This window comes from Lygodium microphyllum, chromosome 21, assembly GCF_053477565.2.
Source record: "Lygodium microphyllum isolate KBCC chromosome 21, Lygodium_microphyllum_v1.1.10, whole genome shotgun sequence".
Classification (NCBI taxonomy): Eukaryota; Viridiplantae; Streptophyta; class Polypodiopsida; order Schizaeales; family Lygodiaceae; genus Lygodium; species Lygodium microphyllum.
In genome coordinates, this window is record NC_141155.1 from 55281519 (window position 1) to 55288537 (window position 7019).

Here is a 7019-nt window from a genome sequence, read left to right on the forward strand (position 1 = left end):
TGAGGACATCTCGATTCCTCTAAGGGGGAGAGAATGTAATATTTCCATAATGAAATATTAAGTGACCTTAAACCCCGCACTCCCCGTGCAAAAAGCAGTTTAAAGTAATCTCCCGCAACGTAAAATGTTGGTGGCTAAGTGCTTACCCCGCGTGCTTTAATAAACACCACACCGCATCGTATGTAGCAGGCCGAGGCTCAAAATCCGTAGGCCGCACGAGAACACCTCTTCAAGGGGGAAAAAAGGGGATAATGGTTAAAATTGTGGCAATTTTTTTAAATTATAAACTCCTCCCCCTCAGCCGATGCATGGCGGGGGAGAGGAGTGTGAGAGGGAGTGGAGCTAAGTGGAGTAGAGATGAGAATGGAAAGGGGATCATGCCACCCTCCACGTGTGTGGCTACCCCCCCCTTAAAAGGCCTATATAACCTCCCCCTTAAGCTTGGGGGGAGGAGTTAGAGGAGTTGCCGCCTTGTGCCGTGAGAAGCTGCCACATGCTGTCGCTAGCTCGTTGCCGCCCAGGCTACCGCCATGCCTCCACCTGCACCATCATCATCATCGTTAGCAACATTATCATCATCATCTTCGTTTTCGTTGTCATCTTCCTCCTTTCCAATCATTCTCCTCCCCCCCCCCCTCCCCCCCCCATGTCATTCTGTCCTGGGTAGAAGTATAGAAGCTTCTAATTAGAAGATTCTAAATAAGGCTTCCATAAGTCTTGTTTACACGGCCTTCCTCGGGTTTTTTTTAAACCACGTTTGTAAAAGCAATTTCTGCGCAAGGGGGAGTAGGCAGCTTTTGGGGCTGATTTGCCAAAGACTGAAGGGAGTTTGAAAATTGGAGAAAGGCAAGGACAAGTTTGCGGAGTCAAGGATCTACGTCATCGATGGCTCCAAAGCTAAAGACGCGAGGCGCACATGTGGGAGCCTCCAACCCGAGTTCACGCGTGGACAACGTTATGAGTCCTCATGCCTAGGTTCCAATTGTATTCTCACATGAAAGGGATGCATTAAGCATGATGGTTTTTAACAAAATTTAAATGCATTTATTCATTCGTTTACAAAGTTAGTGCATGTCGTGCATTTGAAAATGCTTGCACTTCCAAGTTATAATCCTAAACGCATATTGCATAAAAGGTGGATTTGTCTAAATGCATCCTTGATTGCCTCGCAAAAAAGAACAGCGCATAATGCATTTAGGTAATAATTTCCTAGTTGTGATTCATATGAGATAATCATTGACGCCCATTAGATGTTGTCCAAGTAGTTGCAATGCATGAAAGGGATTTATGTACCTTGCAAATTGCATGTGGTGATAATTACATCCTAGGTTGGGCTAAGTGTCGAAGGACGAATTAAATCAATAATGGTCTCATGGTATTCATTCATGCATGGAGTCTTTCCATCAAAGATTGTATTTAGGAAAGAATACATTTTCATATTAAAGCTTGAATTCAATGCATTAAACGAAGGGTTTATAGGCATAGTTCTTGATGTAAATGAATGTAGGGTTTATACGAGCAGCCCTAAATTGTCAACCATTATAGTTTAGGCAAGGAAAAGAAATGGTCATTGTAAATCTTATAGTTGCATAGAAGGAAAAAGTCTATGAATCGCATATTTGCATGGAATGTTGTATCTTGAAATTATTTACATCTTTTTAGGAAAAGTATTTGCATCCCTAAGGAGAGATCAACTCTTGTTGCAAGACAATTAGATTGATTAGGTAATTCGCTTGCAATGGTGTAACTCAAACGATGATCACCTCAATGCGCTAGGTAGAGTTAAGTCGCGATAAAATTCTACTTAGTATCGCACTGGGAAAATCGACTTGATAATTCCGACCTCAAAGGTCCTACCCACATTCACGGAATGTTAGGGTTAGTTAGACGCCCATGGAATAATGATCTAGGATTTTTACCCTAGGGTAAATTGGCCCAATACTAGACTTTCGCAGGAAAATTAGAAACCCTAGGGCTAAGCATTATCAGCCTAGTAGGGTTAGGGTTGGGTTGGGTCAAGAGGATTCCCAAGCCCTACATCTTGACCAAATGTATTCTTGACCAAGGAACACCGTTTGATGGGAGAAATAATCCCACAAGTCAGGTGCAACACCTATGCAACAAGTTGCAACGTCGCATGGTTAGTGTTTAAATCACAAAATAGATTTGCCACTCCTTGGAACAAGGTTGGCGAGTTCTACGTACAAGTCTAATTTGCAAGAGGATGAGTAATCATCCTGCTACATCAACCTTCCTTGAGGCTGATTTGCCAAGTTAGGGTAATTATGAATTGCCTAACAAGATATTGACCAAGGAAGTGAGGACGACAGGGTTGTCCAGGATTTATTGACCTTAATATAAGGAACCTAATGTGTTTGTTAATTTGGGTTAATAGGATATAAACCCTAACCCAAGGATAAAAGGGTAAACAAGCAATTTGGCTTACGAAACCCTTGGGATCTTTCCAAGTCGCAATTGATTTCGGATCGAATGCTGGATGTATTCGGAGAAACGGTTCACACCTTAGCATTTGGACGAACCAACGACCATTGGATTGATTGTGTTTGTACAGTTAGGAGCATTGTTTGTACTTCTTTGCTCAAGGAACTAAAAGCTAGAAAAATAAATTAATGCTTCAGGTTGAAGGCCTGGAGGGAGAGGTAGCATCAGTTACCCTCGACTGTCTGCTTGAGCCTATTCAAGGGGGTTGTTAGCCACGTCTGGTATGCGGATCGAACTCCTCGTAAGAGGTCTCTCCATGGGTGCTACTTGGAGCAGGAGGACACTTGGGTGCCAGGGGGCTCTGGCCGTAAATCCCTTGCCTCTGGGTCCTGCACAAGAGGCCGACGTGACTCGGGATTGGATCTCGAGGCCCGTATACTAGTCTACGGGCGGAAACTTGGAATAGTGATTCCTGAGGATTGTTGGAATTGCCTTTAGACAGATTATGGATTAGCCTTCGGGCGGATTATGGAATAGCCTTTGGGCTAGATTATATGATGTATTCCAAAGACTGATAAATAAAGATCAAATGTTGAAAATGAACTTGTTTGACATTGTTTTTCTATGTCAGTGCCTAAGTTATGTGAAGGAACCAGTGAATAATTGGTCTAATTAAGGAAGCTGTTTTTTTTTGGTCAAACTAAATGTGGTAGGTAATTAGACAACTAAAACAATCCCGAGGAAAGTGCGGTGGATGTGACCATGGGTCCGTCCTACGGAAGGGTGGTCCCAGTTGGCCTGGAACTTTTCTCAAAGGAATTGACAGCAAGGTAACGATGACCTAGAATCTAGAAAGCTAGAGTCCCGATTTATATTGTTTTAGGGGAACGGGATGGGACTATGCCTTACGGGCAGAGAGGTTGAGCTTCGCATCCCTCTCGTTTCCCATTCTCCTTGAACCAAGTTTGGTATAAATCCGCTTTAACCCTGATGTTTCTGCATAAAGTAGTTCGTCTGGGGCTCGACGCTAGTTTTCTCCAAGGAACTTGACCATTAGGAAAACCCTGATTCAGGTCGATCCTAAGTGGGAACGGTTGGAATGCTTCCGCTTCATGGCAAACTTGAGAAGGCCTAGATCGCAAACCCCGTGACATTCCATGGGAGTGCTGGGCGGCGCTTTCTTGACTCTCTTCTCGATGGGCTGCTAAGACGTTGTAACAACTCCAAAAGAATAAATATGCAATTCGCATATGAAACCCCTCTTAAGGGTAGGATAAGTCATAGGGATAATTCCTTTCAATTAAATAAAGGTAATTTTTTTAAAAATCCCCTCCTTCTCCCCCGGCCGATGTCGCGCTGGAGAGGAGGGAGGGAAGCCATGAGGAATGCAGCACATTGGAGCTCATGAAGGAGCTAAGGCCATGCGTGTTGCCGCGTAGGAGAGGGAGGATCCCCCTCCCCTCCCCTATTTAACTCGCTGCTAGGAGAGGCTCAAAAAAAGGCATCGTGAGGTAGATAGAGTGCTGTAGCTGCTGTGCTGAGAGGAGAGAATTCACCATGCTCGTGAGGACTGGGAGAGAGCCACCGAACTGCCATCGTCGCCTACTTCAAGGAGGAGCCGCCCAGTCGCCTGGTCGTCATCGCCATCAGACGGCCTCCAAATCCCCCTCCTCCATGTGGATAAGCTTCTGGAAGCTTAGAAGCTTCCAAGGGGGGCCTTCTTAAGCCCCCTTCCTTTGGGCTTTGGGACTACACCCCCCCCCCCCCCCCCCTAAAAATTCCTCTCTAGGGCTCCCTTAGGGCCTTTTCCCCCATAAAAGGGTTTTTACCTAAAGGTTTTTTTGTCTCCCCGTGTCCTTAAAATCCCTCTAAAGGGATCCCTAAGGTTTTTTTTTTCTTTCCCCTCCTCGAAATTCCCCCTCGAACCCCCATTAGGCCCATTTTTCTGTGTAAAACCGAGCCCTACTCGTGGAGGGCTTTCACAATACTCCCTTTTCGGATTCTAGACCCCTTTCCGTGGTTCTTCCCTCCTCCACACACCCATCCCTTCAAAGAGTCTCCACGAAGGGAAGCAAAAGAAACTTGTAAAGGACAGTGCAAGTTATTGCAAAAAGGGAGTCACAGTTGAATTTCAAAAAACGAAGTTGTAAAGCTGCTTGCACGATAGAAAGACTACAATTGTGATGCCTCCTAAGAAAGTCCAAGGCGCAGCCACGGGAGGGTTGTCTCCTGGCGTGCACGTGGATATCTCACCCCAAGCCCAGGTTTTCCTTCCTAATTTTTATTTAGTATTGTTGTAATTCAATCATGCAAGGTTAATTGTTAGAAATAGGATATATTTTTGTCCTAAATGCTCATGACGAAGGAACTTAGTCATTAATACTTTCAATAAAACCTGCAAAATAAAGGAAGCATAAATGCATTTCTAGCAAATAGCTTTATGCATAGAAATGAATTAAAAATTAGATTAATGTCCATTAAAATAGTATACTTTGTTTAAAGGCCAGAAGTATAAACTGCATATCGCACTATTGACCCATATCCTCTTCTCAAGGAATCATCATGGAAAGTGCAAGGCATGAAATGATTCTTACAATGCATAACTCTAGGAAATTATCGTTTGTCAACTGCATAAATTATCAAGAAAAAGGTTGCTTGTTTAGCATGAATTTTGTTCGCAGTTATAGGAAGATTAGTTGGAATTAACCTAACCTATGCCTGACCTTAAATCGACAAGTTAGGGTTTAAAAATCAATTTACGCATAGACAACGAGTCATGTGAAAATGATCACGTAATTATCTTCTAGAGTTAAACAAATTGGCATAAACCTAAAACACCTAAACTGCGGAGTACTCGTTTAGAATGAATTAAATTCCAAGAAATTCACTAGGAATTAATACGTAACCTAATTGTTACGTATTAAAACTCCTATACCTAAATACTTGCCCACTTTCACCAAAATGTAGGGACAGTGAAACATATTTGGAAAGTGAGATAGGGTTGTCCCTAAGATTCTTACAAGATGGAACTTGGAAACCCTAGGTCTAACGACGTCAGCCTAATGTAATCAGGAAGAACAGATTGTTTCATGACTCTGTTCAATGAGTAGAATAAGTCTCATAGTTCGATGCGACACTTGTGCAGCAAGTGCGGAGTCATATGATCTTGTGATTGGATCACAAGAGAATGGCCAAATTCTCGCAATGAGGTTGGCGGGTCCTTACGCAAGTTATCTTGCAAGAGGATGAATAATCATCCTAATTTAGTATCTTTCTGGAGTAAAGAAGATTGCTTGGAAGCAATAGACCAACCGATAAATTGAAATAACCAATGAACTTAAGGTTTGACCAGGTCAGGTTAATAGGGTACAGCCTAACCCAGGATATAGGGGATCTTGCCAAGTTGCAAGTCATCCCAGATCGAGTGCTGGACACATTCGAAAGAAAGGATTCATTCCTTTGCAATTTGCCAATAAAAACAACCAATGAAACTGTTTGTGCTTGTTACAGATTTAAGAGCACTGTTTGGCTTTGTTTTGATCAATGAATTAAAAGATAAATGGATATCTATACTTCAGGTTGAAGGCCTGAAGGGAGAGGCAGTTTCAGTTACCCTCGACTGCCTGCCTGACCCTAACCAAGGGGTTTGTTAACCGCGCCGGGCAAGTGGACCGAACCCGCCGTGAGAGGTCTCTCTGTTGAGCACTACTTGGAGCAGGAGGATGCTTGGGTGCCAAAGGGGGCTCTGGCCATACATCCCTCACCTTTTGGACCCTGCACAAGAGGCTAACGTGACTCGGGACTGGATCTCGAGGCCCGCATACTAGTCTACAGCCGGAAACTTGGATTAATGATCCCTCTAGTTTGTTGGATAGCCTTTGGGCGGATTGTGGATAAGCTTACGGGCTGGACTCTTTGTATTTCAAAGATAAATATGATAACCTGTTAATAAGAAACTTGTCTGATATTGTTTTTCTATGTCAAGTGATAAGATTACGTGAAAGAACCAGTGCCGAACTGTAACGTGTCCACTAGTATCATCCAGGACACCTCTTAGCAGTCCGTCGGAAAGGAAGTCTAGAAAGCTCCGCCTGGCACTCCCATGGAATGTTACAGGATTTGTGATCTAGGGCTTTCCACGTCTGCCATGTAGCAGAAGTATTCCGGTTGTTCCCACTTAGGATCAACCTGAATTAGGATTTTCTTGATTGGTCATTTCCTAACAGCAACTAGCATCGGACCCAAGCGAACTACTTTACGCAAAAACGCGAGGTTTGAAGCGGATTTATGCTGCACTTGGTTCAAGGAGAATGGAAAATGAGAGGGATGCAAAGCTCAACCTCTCTGCCATAAGGCATACTCCCATTCCGTTCCCCTAAAACAGCGCAAATCGGGTTAAGACATAACTCTAGGTCAAGGCTTTTGTTGTTCTGTCCTTTGACGATCATCCCGCTATTCTTCATGATTTGAGAAAAGTTCCCGGCCAACCGGGACCACCCAACCGTAGGACGGACCCATGGCCTCTCCTCCGCACTTTCCTCAGGTTGTTTTAGTTATGTAATTATCTACCACATTAG